Genomic DNA, 18,886 nt, shown 5'->3' on the forward strand with positions numbered 1-18,886 from the left:
TATAGCTCTGTAATAGAGCTTAAAGTTAGGGATGGTGATGCCTCCAGAAGTTCCTCTATTGTACAGGGTTGTTTTGGCTATCCCGGGTCTTTTGTTTCACCATATAAAGTTGAGAATTGTTTTTTCAAGGTCAATGAAGAATTGTGTTGGGATTTTGATGGGGATTGCATTGAATCTGTAGATTGCTTTTGGTAAGATTGCCATTTTTACTATGTTGATCCTGCCTATCCAAGAGCATAGGAGATCTTTCCATTTTCGGGTATCTTCTTTAATTTCTTTCTATAGAGACTCAAAATTCTTATGGTACAGGTCTTTCACTTTTTTGGTTAGTGTTACTCCAAGGTATTTTATGTTGTTTGTGGCATATATTTTTCATATTCTATAAAAGAACCCTCTTCTGCACTTTTCATACTTTCACATGACCCTGGTTATTTCTTCATTATCACTTTGTCTCATCTATGTGGTGAAAGTAAACTATGGCAGTGTCAGTCTTCCTCCTTTAGGAATTTACAACAGAAAAGAAGGAATTTATATAGGACAGCTCTCATTGTTAGAACATTCTTTTTTATCATTACTAGTCATTTTATTAGTACTTTGTGTTCTGTTTTTTCTCCATTTTTTATTTGAATTAGAAAGATTGTTTTAAATGTATATCCCAGTTCCCTTTCTTTTCCCTCCTCCCCTGCCCCCCACAACTAACACTCTATCTATCCCATACCCTTTCTGCTCCCCAGATAGGGTGAGGCCTTCCATAGGGGGTCTTCAGAGTCTGTCATATAATTTGAGATAGGGTCTAGGCCCACCCCCAAGTGTCAAGGCTCAGGGAGTTTCCCTCTATGTGGAATGGGCTCCCAAAGTCCATTCCTATGCTAGGGATAAGTACTGAACTACTACAAGAGGCCCCATATATTTCTGAGGTCTCCTCACTGACACCCACATTCAGAGGGTCTGGATCAGTCCCAGGCTGATTTCCCAGCTATCAGTCTGGGAACCAAGAGCTCCCCCTTGGTCATGTCAGCTGTTTCTGTGGGTTTCACCCTCCTGGTCTGGACCCCTTTGCTCATCACTCCTTCTCTTCAACTGGATTCCAGTTCAGTTCAGGTTTTAGCTGTGGGTATCTGCTTCTACTTCCACCAGCTGCTGGATGAAGACTTAGGATGCCACATAAGTTAGTCACCAATATCATTATCAGTGGAGGGCATTTAAGGTAGCCTCTCCTCTGTTGATTAGATTGTTAGTTTGTGTCATCTTTGTAGATCTCCAGACATTTCCCTAGTTCCTGATTTATCTTTAAACCTATAATATCTCCCTCTATTATGGTATCTCTTATCTTGATCTCCTCTATTATTCCCCCTTTATTTCGCTTTGATAACAGCCCTCACTTGGTACTCACATTAAAACTAAAATGACATTTTAGGGAAAATGTCATTAACCCCCTTTCACAGTTAAGGAAGTTAAGACTGAAGAAGTTTGATATCTTTATCAAATTTATTCAGGACTAAGAGATATAGAATATAAATCTTCGGGCTTGCAGTTTGTGCTGTTTTAATGGATCAGGAGCATATTTGTGTTTCAATGAATTATTTGAAAAAAATGTATACCATTTCATGTACTATAAAATTTTTTAAAACAAGTTTCTGTTCACATAGGCATTCTGAATTTTCTTGAAGTCATAGTTGTGCTCTAGTAGTATTGTGTGCAGTTGTGTTTCCTAATTAAACCTACTAATTTCTCATTCCTCTCACCTACAGGTCCTGAGGAGGTGGAGATGAAGTGCGCCTTGAATCATGTTGCTTGTCATGGAGTCAGTGCATGTGTCCATTTGTCACAACTGTGCAATGGGGTGTTAGACTGCCCTAACGGCTTTGATGAAGGAGTGCATTGCCAGGGTAAGTTTGTTACAAAACAATGCAATTGAAATACTCAAATTTGTATAGTCATAAAGATTCAAAAAGAAGTCTTACCCTCCTGTTCTTTCAACTGTAGATGTAGCCCAGAGAGAGAGAGAGAGATTTTATTGCCAGTTTCTCAGTATAAAGTTCAAATATGTAATTATCACAGTTTCTTGAAAAACATGTTAACAAACACACACCCAGACATTGAAGCTAGCATAAAAAAAAAACTATTTCACATAAAAGTGTTCTTTTGAGCAAAGCAGAATGAGAATTTATTATCACAGTAGAGTGACAGCCTACAAGCCTGTTTATTCAATCTTTGTCTTACACAAAATATTCGTAGAAATGCTCCTACAATTTTATATTTCAATCAATGTGTTTGTGGGAAGCATTTTCTTTAATACTACTTCTGTCCTATTATATTATTAACTTTCTTGCAATTTCAAAGTGTTTTTAAATATCAGGCTATCACTCTACAAAGACATGAGAGAAAGTAAAATATAAGTGGAACTGGGACACTCTAGAAATTGGAGATGGGTTGCAAGGAATGAAACATGAGACTAAGAAGCCTAAGAGCTTGTGAAGTTAAGGAGCATCAGGCCAGTTCTGGGTAAAAGAAGAAACCTTCCACACCCACACATCTTATTGCTCTCACTCCAGTTGATAGAGGGCTAAGTCAGGGCTAGGTCAGACTGTGGATGCCTGTACCTATGGGGAATTGTTCCAAATGTCATATTATCTGTACTTGTGTTTGAACACCAGTCCCCTTCCCCAGGTTTTCACAACCTGTCTCTCTACCATCTGGTAGGCAGCAACACACAAGGCTAGTGACAGTCCTGAGGAGCCACCATTTCTTCTGCTGCTATATATTCACTCCTCCATGATCAGTCACAGGGAAGTACTGGAGCCCCTTGGGAGGGATTGAAAGAAGGGAAACATACATGAAAAGATCTTAACAAAATGAGTGAAGCTTTGTAAACAGATTGTAATGACATTGATTTCTACATAGAGAGATTACAAGATTGGCCCAGGAATGGAACAACAGGAGCAAACATCTCCACATTAGGTCACTGAAGTTAGGATATAAACAAGATATGTTCCTCATGTTAGGGTTAGTGAGATGCATGGAATAGAGGAGGTTTTTAAAAACTGAAGGTGTGGTGTTGCATAGACAAATTAATGGATAAGAGTGCTTGATACTCTTGGAAAGGATGTGTGTTCTGTTTCCAGAATATATGTTAGGGAGCTCATAACTGCCTGTAACTCCAGCTCCAGGTAATTTTATGGCATAAATATAAATCCACGGATATATACATGTAAGCACAGACATGAAGAGAAATATAATACAATAAAAGTGGAGAGGCAGTAACATAGAAAAAGGTACCAGTCAGCAAATTTCTAATTTTCTCAGAGGAGCTTACTATCTACATCTCTTTAGAATGTTCACATATAGAGACTGCCTTTTAGATCGTTGGACTTAGACACAACAAGTATTACAGGTAAATTTTCACTTGCTGTTTATGTCAAAAATGGTTCTCCCAATTACCTCTCTATAACATATCATTACAATCTGTTTACAAAGCTTCACTCATTTTGTTAAGATCTGTTGAATAGTAGGATCAAGGCTAAAATATATGCAATTCAAGACTGAGTGTGTAAAAATGCTTTTTATTGAGAAGATGAATTTAGAACTGTGTGTAACTAATTGTACATCAAGATGTGGACAAAACATATAAGTGAACATTAGATTTGTATCATGTATGGGGTTTGTCTTAAAGATGCAAACATGGATATTTGTCAAAACAATGGCTCTGTATGAATGAAGTCTCTCTCCCCAAATTCAGAGTGCTTCCTCCTTGCTCATTGTTGTTAAAAACATGCCTCTTGAAAGATTTCCAAGCACCAGCCCAATGAAGCATCTAGGGACCCTTCTGCTATAGACACAAAATAAGAAAAAATGGTAAAGTACACTTTGTATTGCTGTGTTGAGAACTTCTGAATTCTGTCTCCTAACTCTGCTTTCTTAAAAAAAAAAAAAAAAAAACAACAACAACAAAAAAAAAACGTTTGTTGCTTTCAGAGCATGTACTCTCATTTAAATAATTACACACAAAGCCTAAGCCATGACTCAGAAATGAATTTGGCTCTTTCTTCCAATGAGTGATTCAAAGTACATTTGGTGGGATATTTGTAGTCATTATGAAAATTAATAATAAGTAAAGCTTAAAGATTGGAACATTATGTTCTGATCTTGGGAATGCTTTTGTGTTTAGTGAATTGTTTTCTGAATGTTTCCTGGATAAATCAATTCTTTTCTAGTCAAAATAATGAAAATATATCTATTATTAATGATTTTCTATAACACAGATATTTTAATCTCCATAATTTGGTTCCAATAGATGGAAAATGGATTTTTATATGGGCATAGTTATAAGAATTTGCTTGTAAGATATTTAACAATAAGCACTGGTAAAATAACCACATTATATTTTAAAAATTTCATCTCTTCCTACACAGTATTTCAAAGTAGTAGCATTATTTCCCTGTCTAAAGTGTAGGAGCAATAAAAGGCATGTATTAAAGTTTGAGATCTATATTCAGGCACCAAGAATGCTAGAAGGAAGTAGCAAAGATGAGGCCACAACATCTATAAAAATGTAATCTTGAATTTGACCTTCTTTGGATAATTGATTATGTCAACATTTTGGTTGGTCATTTGGAAGAAGGATTCTTTACAATTCTAACATTAGTTGCACAAGGAGGCAATGCATGTGGATGCAGTACAGATGACATTATCCAGTCACAATATGCTCTTATTCTGTTAAAAATTATACCAACACTCTATAAATCACTGAGGAAAATTCTTCCACTTTCCATGTCACTACAAAAATGTAACTATGTAATCCATATAGTTTCATTTCATAAAATGGTTAGGGCTCTTTCAAACCTAAGGAGATTAAATATCTGAGGACTTGAAATCCTTCAGAAATGAAACCTTCTGACAAGAAATAATTACCTCCCAAGCACAGTGTATGCACAAAATGCCACACAAGTCTTTTGTAAGTTTTCACTTTTTTTCTGATCCTATTTCTAGGTAGCTCTGGGCCTACTATACATGTAATGAGTGTATTTATCCAGAAATACATAAAAATGTTCTCTTATATGTACATTTATTTCTTTGAAATAATAGCATTAATTTTTAATTACACTGATTCTCACTTAACAATACTAGGATTCAGCCTTAATAATATATGCTCCATCATCTTCAGTCTCTTGTCAAGAATGCGAATGCATTTACTACAAGACTAAACAGAACATTGAAAATGGATAGCTGCCCTTTTATGTTTTGCTTTATTATCCATAGAACTTAAGTCTTATGATAAAGTATTTTTTAAAACATTCTGGAGAGGTTTATTACCAAGAAACTCTTTCAAAATAAAACAAGGTAAATTGTAGCATTTATTCTTTTATAATGATTTACTATTGTAATTTTAGCAGTCTTTTTACTTCCTTGTTTAAGTGTCATATATATTTCAATTTTTCTAAAACAGAATTAATCTAAAAAAATAAACAAGGAGCCCAAATATTCCCTCCCCATATATCAGAATGGAAAAAAATATCTTGGTTTGTTGTTTTGTCAGTCATTGCTTTTTAATAGGCTTAGTTTTAGGAAAATTTTCATATATAGATCAGGGCATTTTAGAGCTAATGTTAGGATTAGAATTGGGCTAGCATTCAGACTGGGATTAGAGTTAGGATAAAGGCTGAGGTTGTGGTTAGGATAAGTGCTACAGTTAGAAATAGGGATAAGAGTAGGTTTAAAATTAGGTCAGTGACTACTTGAGGCTAGGGCTAAGTTAGCATTCTTAATAATTCAAACATTAACTTCAATCTGTTAAGATTTAGTTTAAGCCTACTAGAAAGAATGGGAGGTGGGGTAGCAAGGAAGGAGACAAGAGAGAGGAAAGGGAAGAAACTAATAATCTGGTGAAGACCTTAGAGTTTTTTTTTAATGTTTACTCTTGCATCAATCCATTTTTAACTAAAATTTTAATAAAATTATGGAATATAATATATGGGGAAATAATTTTAGAGAAGAGAGCCATATTGGCTTCTACCACAGGAGATAGGGGTGGAAAATCACTATTGTCTGCTGAAGTGACATGTACTATTCAAAAACTTGCAGATTAATAGTCATGGTAACATAGATATATAATCACAAACAGGGGAGGTAGAGCTACTGGTGTATTTGTGGCCAGCCTGGTCTACAGAGAAGATTATGTTTACAAACCTATGGTTAACTGATCAACAAAGCAAGCAGACACACACAAATAAAAGACTTTTATGAAGAAAGAAATGGAACCTGGCATAAAGATCTGGGAATGTGTGGACAGACTACTTCAGATTCAGAAAGGTTTTCTGTATTTGGTGCTCAGTTATGAGAAAGTGGTAAGATTGCCTACAGCCTGTCTCAAGTTAAGTGTTTCTTCTTAGAAATTATTTTTTAGCAATTGAATTAGATAAAAAGGCTCTGACATTTGACCCTTGTGGATTTCCACAACAACTTTAGTCCAAGCAATAAAACAATAATCCTTAGAAAGTGCCTGGGAAATGGCTTAGCCTGCAGGATGTTTGCTGCCACACAAGGACCTTTCCATACAAGGCCCAGCAACCTAGAAAATCTTGAAATACAGTGATGTATAGCTGTAGTCTCAGCACTGGGGAGGAAGAAACCCCAGGTTTCATAGCTTTTCCTGGCTAAAGAGTCTAACTTAATCAATGATCTTGAAGTTCAATAAAAGACCCCAAAACAAAAACATAAAGTGGAGAATGGCTGAGGAAGACATTCAAAAATGATGTCTGACCTCCATACTAATTCATGACCAAGAATGTGTATGCACATAAAAACACATGTACACAATCCCTAGAAAGAATGACTACTTTTTCAATAAATCATCCTTTTTGAAAAATGTCAATTGGTCCATAAGATTTTCATGTTAATGGATTTTTGTATTATTTCACAGATTTAACTAATACTTAGTCTTCAAAAGGTGGTAATATTGTATATACTGGAAAATGATGAATACATGAAATTTATGATTGTATACAATTGAAAGTCTGCTAGGATATAGTCACTTTGTGCATGGACATACATAGAAACATATGCATATCCATTTATTTATAGAAGTATACATACTTATTTTAGAGTCAAAATTGCATAAATACTATTTAATTTAAAATATGCTTTTATGCTGCTTATATGAAAAATGCAGCTCTCACCTTAAATGGAATAAGAGGAAATTTATTCTAGAGCTACATTTGAGTGCCCATGGCCCTGGATTATAGATTTATATACCCATACATTCTATGTTCCCAAATGGAAGCAGTTTCATAAAATTTTTACAGTAACAAAACAAAGAAGGCATAAATACATATTTTAAATACATTGGTGGAAACACCAGAAAAGCATATGCATCAAGATGCAGGAAGCTCTCCTATAAAACTCAGATGCCATCTGATGACATTCTTAGAATTCAGGAATACAGAAGATAGTGCTCTGTTAAGTTAAGAGCTTCCAAAATGTTTTCCTCTGCTAGTCATAGGATGGTAGTGCTAACAAAAGAAGTATGCAAGGGATAATGAGCTATTTTGGGGACCAAAGTTAGATGAACATAAAGCAACTAGACCCTGGACTTGTAGTAATCCAACCTCTCCATATAACTTCAGTTGTTATGAGTCAATCAATCCAGGAATATGCATTGGTAATACCTATATCTGACCTTGGAATATGTATTTATCAGGTGTAGTTACTAAGCTAACAGTCTATGTGAGGCATCATGGTGCAAGATTTAGAAATAAATTAGGCTCTCTTTTCCTACCATTTTGGGCCTATGGGTTATCTTTGATCTTTAGGCTTTGCAGAAAGCATATTCTATTTTTGAAACATATTGCCTATCTGGCATTCAAATTACACCAATCTATTTGAATATGTTGACTTTTTGCGACAACTGGCTAGTGAATTATCTCAGTGCTGTGAAATAGTGGCTAAATACCTTACACTGTAATTCATAATTTAAAGGATAATTAAGCATTCTTTAGTGTTCATCAACAGGAATTCTTTTTGATAAATTTACATCTTCTGTTAACATTGATGCTATACTAAATTCATAATCTCTCTCCAAGCAGACAAATCTTGAAGACTAATTATTTAAATAAAATTAGTCATTAAAAAAGAGGTATCAATATAATAATTGTTTTTAAATGATCTAAAATAAAAGGCAGAGCTATAGAGATGGCTCAGTTAAGTGAAAGCAGATGACCAGGGTTCAAGTTCAGCACCCCACATGGTGGTTCACAACCATTAACCTTTCCAGATCAAAGGAATCTAATGCCCTTGTCTGACCTCCTTAGGAATCAGGCACACATGGGGTGCCCACACATACTTGCAACACACTTAGAGGGAAATAATTTATATCCATTAAATTAATTTTATAAAAATTTATTTATAAAATAGATAAACTCATTAAAACATTTTAACATAAGGTGATTTACTTGTCTATATATATATGTCTTTGTTTAATTTTTTGCTTCCACCTCACTACCTTAGATCTCCAGATATTCCAGGCTGGGTTATTAGGAATGGTCTTCTCTAGCTCCTTTCTTCAATCCTGGAGATTAGCCTGTTGCTGTATCAAATAAACTACAACCTCAGACCCAAACAAGATCTTTATGCGCCAAACATTTCAGATTCTACCTTTCTCTTAAAATAGTATTTTCAAATTAGTAATAAAAGCATATTTCTATGTTTTGATCCAGTTTTTACCTTATATAAGAATCTGGATGTATCATTTACTTCCATTATTGTTGAATTGTCTCTATTTATGATTTAATATATACAAATGAGAAATGTGTCACAGCTACTCCAGTGAAATGTACATTATATGTGTTATCTCATATCTGTACGGTAGAATTAATAATGACTTTGGTGTGAACCTTTGGTCCCTGGGTAAAGAATATATCATTATGAGTATTTTCCAAATATACAAAATTCCTTAAATAGAAGACTTTTGTAGTGCTTAGATGAAACCCTTGCCCAGTATTTCTGAGGCTCTGTATTTGATCCTTATATGGAAAATAAGAAAAGAAGTGATACATGTGGAAACTAAATCAGATAAATCAAGTTCCTCACCCATGTAAACTTTCCTCAATAGAAGAGAAATATTAGTTTTCAACATTTTAAAAAGAGTTAATTAATGTTAATATTAGTAAGCTTTTGGGGTAATTATTATCTTTATACTTCTGTCATGTATCCCTTCCTGATATGATATAAAAAAAAGTTGTAACATATAATAATTTATATATGGACAAAATGAAGTTTTAAAATGTGCCAGTAAAAAAGTGAAAGTTTCCCTTTAGCTGCTTCATTAACTATGTTAAACTTTTATTAAGCACTAACAATATTCCAGACATTTATCTGAGCTGGGAACATAGAATGTTCTATCTTTATGTAGCTTATGTGGTATAATGGTGAGAAGTAAACACTGCTGAGGAAGAATACAATGAGTAATATCTAATCTTGTTTGCAGGATGCAAAGAGATTTCCCAATAGAGCTGATGGCTGATCTGCATGTCACTCCAGGAATTGTATATGCCAAGGAATAAAATATGAACATTCAAAACCAGAGGTCTATTTGTTGCAAATGAATGTATGACTGAGCACTGGATGCTCAGGAGAGCTATGAGTTCTTTGGAAAGAATGAAGGATGAAGGGATAAAAATGAAAACCTATGACCTTCAAGCTGGAAGGAAATGTTAGGAGACAAAGAGTAATTATATGCGAATAAGGATGCATACTGCACAGCCCATTTAAAATGCATTGCATAAAACAGAAAAGGGCAAGTGAGTAAAAAGCAATACTAGAAGGTATGCACAATGGAATTAGAAGGGTGCTATCCCATTGTATTTAAAAACTGAGCAGATGGAGGCTAGAATGTTCACATCTTTGCAGCAAGTCAAGTTGATTATTCTTAGAAAATAATTATGTTTTGTAGCCTCAAAGGCAAGGAGCTGAATGGTCCTCTGTTCTGATTTTGCTCAGCGTCCACATTATGTCTTTTTGTTTAATGTGTCACTTAGATGGAGAATACCTAAGTGAAGGTCACAGAGGGAGCCCTGGGCTGACCTGTTCAGGGAATCCTCTTTCATGTAAAAGTTGATGACTTGAAAGACATGCTTACAATTTATAGCCACCAGAGTCCCAGCCTTGGTGAGCTACTAAAGTATTAATTTATTAAATTATGATGCTTATATTTCCTCTACATTGGAAAATAATTGGCTGTTTCAATATTATTCAAAAGTATGAATTGAAAGAAACTGTCACTCAACTCAACTCACAATGTGAGGCCAAATCCCCTATGATTCCGTATTGTGTTTCTAACACACAAAGCATGCTATTTCTAAAGAGCAAGGAGTTCAATCAGGATGCTGAGATTCAACTGTATCCTCAGGAGTCACACAGAACACCACTTAAGAGCAGGGATTTAGCTATGACCTTGAATTTTCATTTCATAGTTGTCTCTAGTGGAAAGTACATAAAATCTCCATGCTTCAGCATCCTTCATGACCCAGTCTCCAATCAGCAAGGTGATGGAGAGGACATCATCTGAGTGACAATTTTGAACTAATTCCACATTCCCTGTTTTATTAATTGAAGGAAAAGGAAAAAATGTGCTGAGTGAACAACAACTGAACAATTTTATAACAAGCTTCCATAATCCAATGTCACCATCTTACTCAGTATTCTAGCCCCTTGAGAAAATCAGTGATTCCATAAACTTAGGAATTTAGTGTTCATAGAAAGATCTGGAAAAAAATAATTCTCCAAAGAATGTTTTAAAATTGGAATTTAAAATTGCATGATGTCATCCTGACAAGAATTGACCTATAATTACTTAAAAGGAATTATAATTTGCTGAGCCAAAGCATTGGTTATAGATTTTTAAAGATTTTGAGAATGAGTTAATGTCCCTGTTGCTGTGGCTAAACACCATGGCTATAGAAACTTAAGGGTCAAGGATTTATTTTGGCTTCCAGCTGTAGGGTACTGTCCATTGTGGCAGGGAAGGCAAGGTGTGAGGCAGCTGGCATATTTCATCTCCCTTCAAGAAGAAGGTGCTGATAAATGTGCATGTTCAAATACCTTCCTCCCTGTTCAGGCAATGGTACTGCCCTATTTAGGGTAGGTCTTCTAACCTCCACTAAGCTAATCAAGATAACATCTCCCAGACTTGTGCAGAAACTCACATTATCTAAGCAAGTCTTCAAGGTATGCCCAGAGGCATGTCTTCTAGGTGACTAGATCCTGTCAACAGTAAATAATTATCTTTGAAGCTTCACCTCTTGTCATGTTAACACTCCAAAAAAAAACAACTCTGTTAAGCATATGCTTTGTTTCTGTAATTAAGTGACTATCTTATAAAATAAGATGCATCCTAAGAAACTTCAAAAGTCCTCAGTAGTCTTTAACAGATTTGACCATTTACAAAAAAGAAGTCTAAGGCTCATCTGAAACTCAAGACAATCTCTTAACTGTAAGTACATATAAAATGAAATCCAAGTGACCTACTTCTAACATGCCATGGGAACATAACACATATCTCCATTCCAAGTGATGAAAATAGGAGTATAGAAAATAATGATCAAACCAAAACCAAACTGAAAACTAGCAGAGCAAATACCAAGCCCAGAAGCTCCATTTCTGACAACTGTGACTTGGTTTGTTTGTTTATTTGCTTTTCAAATTAATTTTTGCCTGAATTAAAAAGTCTTATTTTACATACCAATCCCAGTTCCTTTTCCCTCCCATTCTCCCAATCCCCGCCACCATCCCCCTCCCACTGTCCATTCATTTCCCGGTGAGGGTGAGGCCTCCCATGGGGAATCATCAGTCTGTCACATGATTTGGGACAGGAAATAGGCCCTCCCCTGTGTATCTAGGCTGAGAGAGTGTCCCTCCATAGGTAATGGGATCCCAAAGCTCATTCTTGAACTAGGGATAAATGCTGGTTCCATTGCCAGAGGACCCCATAGACTGCCCAAGCCCTCCAACTGACACCCAAATTCTGGGGTCATGTTTTGGTCTTATGCTGGTTCCCCAGCTGTCAGATTGGGGGCCAAGAGCTCCCACTTGCTCAGATTAGCTGTTTCTGTTTGTTTTCCTAAGCATAATCTTGACACCTTTGCTCATCCCTCCTCCCTCTCTACAACTAGATACCAGGAGTTTGGGTCTGTGCATAACTGTGAATCTGCCTCTGCTTCCATCAGCTACTGGATGAAGGCTCTAGGATGGCATTTAAGGAGTCATCAATTTCATTATAGAGGAAGGGCATTTAAGGTAGCCTCTCCACTATTGCTTAGATTCTTAGTTGGGGACATCCATGCTGATTACTGGAGGTTTACCTAGTGCCAGGCTTCTTGTTAAGCCCAAACAGCTCTATTAAGATATGTCCTTTCTTACTCTCTTTCTCTGTTCTTCACCCAACTCGACCTTCCTGATCCCTCATGTTCTCCTCCCCACTCCTATTCTTCCCTCCTCTCTCTCCTACCCCCCTTCCCACATGCTCCCAATTTATTCAGGAGAACTTTTTGCTTTTCCTTTCTGGGGGAGTCCATATATGTTTTCTCTTAGGGTCCTCCTTGTTTCCTACCTCCTCTGGGGTTGTGGATTGTAGGCTGCTTATCCTTTGCTCTATATCTAATACCCATATATGAGTGAGTACATAGCATGATTATCTTTCTGTGTCTGGGTTACCACCTCAGGATAGTTTCTTTTGTTTGTTTGGTTTTTTGTTTTGTTTTGTTTTTTGACACAGGGTTTCTCTGTGGCTTTGGAGGCTCCTGGAACTAGCTCTTGTAGACCATGCTGGTCTCGAACTCACAGAGATCTGCCTGCCCCTGCCTCCCTAGTGCTGGGATTAAAGGTGTGCACCACCAAAGACCGGCCTAGAATGGTTTCTTCTAGTTCCATTCATTTGCCTGTGAATTCCATTGTTTAATTATTTACCACTGATTATTACTCCATTGTGTAAATATACCACATTTTCTTTATTCATTCTTTAGTTGAAGGACATCTAGTTTTCTATTACAAATAATGTTGTTATGAACATAACTGAACAAATGTTTTATGGTATGAATATACATCATTTGGGTACATCTCTTACAGGATCTTGAGGTAGACTGTTTCCTACTTTCCTGAGGAACTTTCATACTGATTGTGAAAGTGGCCATACAAATTTGCATTCCCACCAGCAATGGAAGAGTATTCCCCTTTATCCACATTCTCTCCAGCATAGACTGTCATTGGTGTTTTTGATTTTAGCCATCCTGACACACATAAAATGGTATCTTAGACTTGTTTTGACTTGAATTTCCCTGATATCAAAGGATCTTGAGTATTTTCTTATGTGTTCTTCAGTATTTGGAATCCTGTACTGAGAATTCTCTATTTAGGTCTTTAGGTCTGTACCTCACTTTTTTTTTTTTTTTTTTTTTTTTGTGAGGCAGGGTTTCTCTGTGGCTTTGGAGGCTGTCCTGGAACTAGCTCTTGTAGACCATGCTGGTCTCGAGCTCACAGAGATCCTTTTCCTCTGCCTCCCGAGTACTGGGATTAAAGGCATGAGCCACCACTGCCTGGCCTATACCTCATTTTTAAATTGTATTATTTGATGTTTTGGTGAGTAACTTCTTAAGTTCTTTGTGTATTTTGGAAATAAGGCCCCTGTCAGAGATGGGGTTGGTGAAGATGTTTTCCCATTGTGTAGGCTGCCAATTTGTCTTGCTGACAGTGTCCTTTGCCTTACAGAAGCTTCTCAGTTTCCAGAGTTGCCATTTATTAATTGTAGATCTTAGTGTCTGTGCTACTGGTGTTATGTTGAGAAATTTGAGTCCTGTGCTAATGTGTTCAAGGATCTTTCCCATTTTCACTTCTATAAGGTTCAGTGTGGCTGAGTTTATGTTGAGGTCTTTGATCCATTTGGACTTAAGTTTTGTGCATGGAGATAGACATGGATCTATCTGCAGTCTTCTACAGACCAGCATCCAGTTATGCCAGCACCATTTGTTGAAGATGCTTGCTTTTTTGCATTGTATAATTTTAGCTCCTTTGTCAAAAATCAGGTGTTCATAGATGTGTGGGTTTTCCCAGCATGGACTTGACCACATTGTTCATCACTTCTTCCTCTCTACAACTGGATTCCTGATTTTAGAGGAATTACATGGAGTTTCTCTCCATTTAATTGATGTTGGCTATTGGCTTGCTGTATATTGCCTTTATCGTGTTTAGGTATGTTCCTTTTATGCCTGATATCTCCTAGTCCTTTCCATGAAAAGGTAATGGATTTTGTGGAAGGCAAGTTGTGATGAAATTATGTGGCATCCTAAGGTCTTCGGAAGCCCCATTCTTCCAGTTTTGCCATATTCAGTACACAAAGCCTTGGTAAACATCCCATGGTTTTGGTATTTCCAATAGCCTGGGATCTCCACTACTGTGTAAGCTTCACTCAACAGCCTTTAAGAACCTCTCTCTGTGAGTTTGAGTAAAGCCTGGTCTACAGAGTAAGTTCCAGAACAGTCTCCAAAGCTACACAGAGAAACCCTGTCTGAAAAAAAAAAAAAGAAAAGAAACAAACCAAAAACAAAACAAAACAAAACAAAAAAACACAAAAACAACAACAACAAAAAAAAAAAAAACCAAAGAAGAGCCTCTTTTCAAGCACTCTGACACTGTCATGCACTGCCTGGCCTCAGCTACTCTGTGAATTTGTTGGCCAAATTCCATGCTTCCCTCTGAAACTCCTATTTTTTATGACTACAGCCCAGGGTACCTTTGCTGCTGCCCAGGTTGATGCAGGTTGCTATTTTGAGCAGTTGCAGGCTCCCTTCTGTGGGGAAGTTTAACTTGCTCATGTTCCTGCCCTGCACAGAGAACGCCATGTGTTTTTTTTTTTTTTTTTTTTTTTACTTTCTTTCAATCACTTCACTCTTTTCACAGTCTCAGTGGTCTTCTCTTTTGAATTGTCCCCCACCAAAAAAATAGTTCATTATCTTTGAGAAACTCCACTCAGCTTCTCATGCAATGGGTAAAATGAAACCAAATTCTTGACTAAAATATTATATTAATGGCCTTTAGCCTAATTCCTGGGAGAATCCAATTCCTCTTGGAAACCTCGGGACTTAGGCCTTCATTGTCAATGTGCCCTAAACATTCTACTTTTTCATGTTCCCATCATCGTACTAATGGTGTTCTCTGTTTTTTCTAGAGCAAAATTTCAAGTTCTTCTACCTTCCTCCCCAAAACAACTTTTGAAAGCTTAAGAGTCATATATAATTTTTTTTCCATAACAAGTGCCTTACTCTCTGGAATCTGATTTAGTTACCTTTTCTGTTGCTGTGGTAAAAAGGCTTTGCAAATTATCTAAGGGTGTGTAGGCAGTGATGGGTTACTAACCTTGTAAAAAGGGATCGAGTTATTTTGTTTCCTCTGATACATGAAAATGGAGCCTCAACAGCTTCTATGGACCCTCAAATAGTGCTGTAATATAAGTGTTTTTATAGGAAGTTGGCTTTCTCAGGTATATTTCCATTTTTTGTTGTTTGTTTGTTTGTTTGTTTGTAGCTCAGACAGTACTATAGCTTCTTGATAGGATGTCATTACAATTGAACACTCCAACGTATTAACTGATGGTGAGAAAGGAAACAAATGAAGAACATTTGTGAGTCTAGGGACTGACTTCTGAACTCAAGAATCAGTTGCTTCAGTTTCATTAAAGTTTTGTTTTATTTGCTGTAGAGTTAAAGTGGCATATCCATTGCTTCCCAGCCTTCCTAAATGTAGTTGCATATTTGCATTTAAGACTCAATAAGCTTCATTTAAAAGTAATGTTTTGATGAAAGCAAATCATCTAGGTTTGGATTTTGTGAAGAATTGAAATGGTTTCCTCCATTACACTTTCGATTAGGAAAGACTGGAAATCAAGTGATTGGTATTTTCTTGCCACAGGGACTGGTAGGCATGTTCTCACATCTTCATTGTTGCAGAAAGAAGTCTTTCTTGAGCTGTCTCTAGATTAGGACCCCGTGCCAGCTAAGTGTCAGCTACAAAGAAGACAGGCCCTAACAAGCACTTTGTAGCTGCATGAGCTTAAATGTGGCATGTTCCCACTTAAGGTTCAGTTATGAAGCTGGAGAGTACCAGGGAAAAATCTATGCAGTTCAATAAACGGCTCCTGCTCTCCAATATTCTCAGAACAGAAGCTCTAACTGGACTGATCTTCAGTCAGATTACTTTAAAGGCATCTTGCAGAGCTTAAATGAAGTCTGACATGAATGTGAAAGCTTTGGTCTCCATTCTATCTATCTATCTATCTATCTATCTATCTATCTATCTATCTATCCAGAAAGGAATAATTTAATGACTGAAAAGAAAATAACAAACCACCAATACTCTTCACTCTGTGGGATGGAACATTAACATAATTAGGCCAAATGGGACTTTCAGAAGTGGTCCAGTTCACAAACCAGCCTATAGGCTGACTCAGCCCAGGATTGCCTCCACAACCTGCCATCTCTCCACTATTTGGACTGTCTCCAGAGAGACAACTTATAATGATCATCTTTAGAAATGTGGGCAGTGTGAAGCAGTTTGTACTTCGTATAAATACTTGCATTTTGTATTGCAAATTCACCATGCTTTGTGTTTCTGCAGATGCCTCCTAACTAGTTCTGTATCTCTGCTGCTTAATCATGTTTGCTCACGTCTCCACATAGCCAGAAATTGTCCATGCCTCTGAAGCTGTGAACTATGCCTCCCAGATACTTAGAAATGGCTTATTAACTAGTATGATGGGTAGTTAGCTGTCGCAGCTTGAATTCTGTAACATTTTGTACTTGTTGCTCCTAAATTCAGTATTGTTTACTTGGGTCACATCAGTTAGGAATTGTGTTTGACTTCAAATAATAGATTTAATAATCTAATAACAAAGCAAGGTTTATTTCCTGTTTACCACAAGGGTCCAAAGGATTACACTACCCAGGTTGTCCCTAGGTAATTCTGTGCCCCAGACTCACTCCTGCTTTCTGTTCTATCATCCCATTCACTATTTTTTCCATCTACAAGAAAGCCTTGTGGTACAATATGGTCATTGCAGATGAAAACATCAGATTAATATTCGAAGAGGATGGAGTCACACTAAAATATCACTACCATCAAAGCTGTTTCCCTTAGAAATATGTCCAGAAACCCAGTGGGGAATATTTACATTTGTTTCCTATATCTGAATGTTAAATCAGACACACATTCTCATATCAAAGCCTAAATTATGAAATGTTAAAGTACATAGAATCTGCTTTGTTAGGAGAAGGTTTGTGTACTGATAAAACCTATGTTGTCTACTGGACACATACTAGAGTCAAAAAGGAAGAGGGAACCTCAAGTGAGGAGTTGCCTCCATCAGATTTTCCTATGGACAAATCTGTGGATATTTTCTTAAATAATGATTCATGTGAGAGGGCCCAGTCCACTGTGTTTGATGTTACCTTTAAGCAGGTGGTTCTAGATTGTATTAAAAGCAATAAAGATGTACAAGCTTTAAATATGCCAAGACCTATATTTTGGTTTTATTTTCCTTCTAATGTTAAATTTCCTATTTCACTTTGTGTTTTCATGTTGATGGATTTTTCTCCAAATATACTGTACAAATAGATTTCATTGCTTTTTATTTCTGTTTTATGGCTTTGGGGGTGTTGAAAATCTAATACATGCCAAATGCACAAACATTGATATATACCTTTAATTCTAATTTGCTTTGATTTGAAAGGTTCTTTAGTTCCCTTTGCCTTTCAGTTTCCTCCTAATTATTTATTTACTTGGTACACTATACATATATGATTATCTGCAAAACCCAGTTAACTAAGCTGTTTTTAACCCACGATTCAAAGAGTGACAAGAACTACATTGCAAATGGACCAGGTCCTAATAAAATGTTACACGGAAAACAAAGTGTCAGAAGGACAGACAGTATCACTTAACACACAAGTAGATTTGATGTCTGTGATGGCAATGTAGGAAGAATAATGAAGAATTAGAGAGTTACAGGGAAACTCTTTATGATGTCACATTCCTAGATTCAAATGCCTCACTCAGACTTATTTCTCCTCAGGAATTTTCTGAGTAAATTCACCTCCAGATGCCTTGCATAGATGTTCTATAATTATAAAATTCTTGGCCAATGGCTAGGGCTTCTTATTGGCTCTCTCTGTCTTAATTATTAACCCATAACTACTAATCCATATATGTCCACGTGGTCTTGGCTTACCAAAGAATGCTAGACCTGCAAATGGTTTGCCTGCTACATGAGGACTGTTAAACATCTCCACGGAGAACAAAGTGATTTGTCCCTGCATATATCCTGATTCTGCCCAGCAACTACATCACTTCCTTTCTGTCTATAGAGACTTCCAAACGTCTATGGTTAGCAAGTGGCAAGTTTATGTCCAGCTACATCACTTCCTGTCTGGCCAATCATCCAATCAGTGTTTTTATTCATTAACTAATAAGAGAAATGTATATACTGAAGAACATTCCCCATCAGTGCAGACATGGGCCTTTTGGACCCTTAATAGCCTGAAATTAAGGGAAAATGTTCCCCAAAGGCAGTCCACAATACCTGCCATACATCAATTACTGTCTTTTAGTATCATTCTTAAGATTTTACAGCACACCCAAATCAGGAAAAAACAAAAAACAAAAAAGCAAGTCAAAGAATCAAGAACATAATGGGAACCCAGATGCAATTTTAAACTGCTGGTGTAATATCATCCTCATGCAAAAAGAAAGCAATTACTTGGAGAGGGAGAAAGTCAAAGACTGTCTGCATTTGTTTATTTCTTAGGTAACCATCCTCCCAGAAATCTAAGCTTTCACTATTTGATTGCTA

General features: G+C 36.6%; 1 long non-coding RNA gene across 2 annotated transcripts in view; it reads right to left on the reverse strand.

The window, feature by feature from the left end:
• Positions 1 to 3,547: 3,547 nt before the first annotated feature.
• The window catches only part of LOC103162921, a 30,732-nt gene continuing 15,393 nt past the window's right edge, over positions 3,548 to 18,886 (reverse strand). For both annotated transcript variants that reach the window (XR_003486689.2, XR_004770485.1), the window contains one exon: positions 3,548 to 3,829. This is a non-coding gene — a long non-coding RNA (uncharacterized LOC103162921). The remainder of the gene's footprint in view (positions 3,830 to 18,886) is intronic.

This window comes from Cricetulus griseus, chromosome 6 (assembly GCF_003668045.3).
Source record: "Cricetulus griseus strain 17A/GY chromosome 6, alternate assembly CriGri-PICRH-1.0, whole genome shotgun sequence".
Classification (NCBI taxonomy): Eukaryota; Metazoa; Chordata; class Mammalia; order Rodentia; family Cricetidae; genus Cricetulus; species Cricetulus griseus.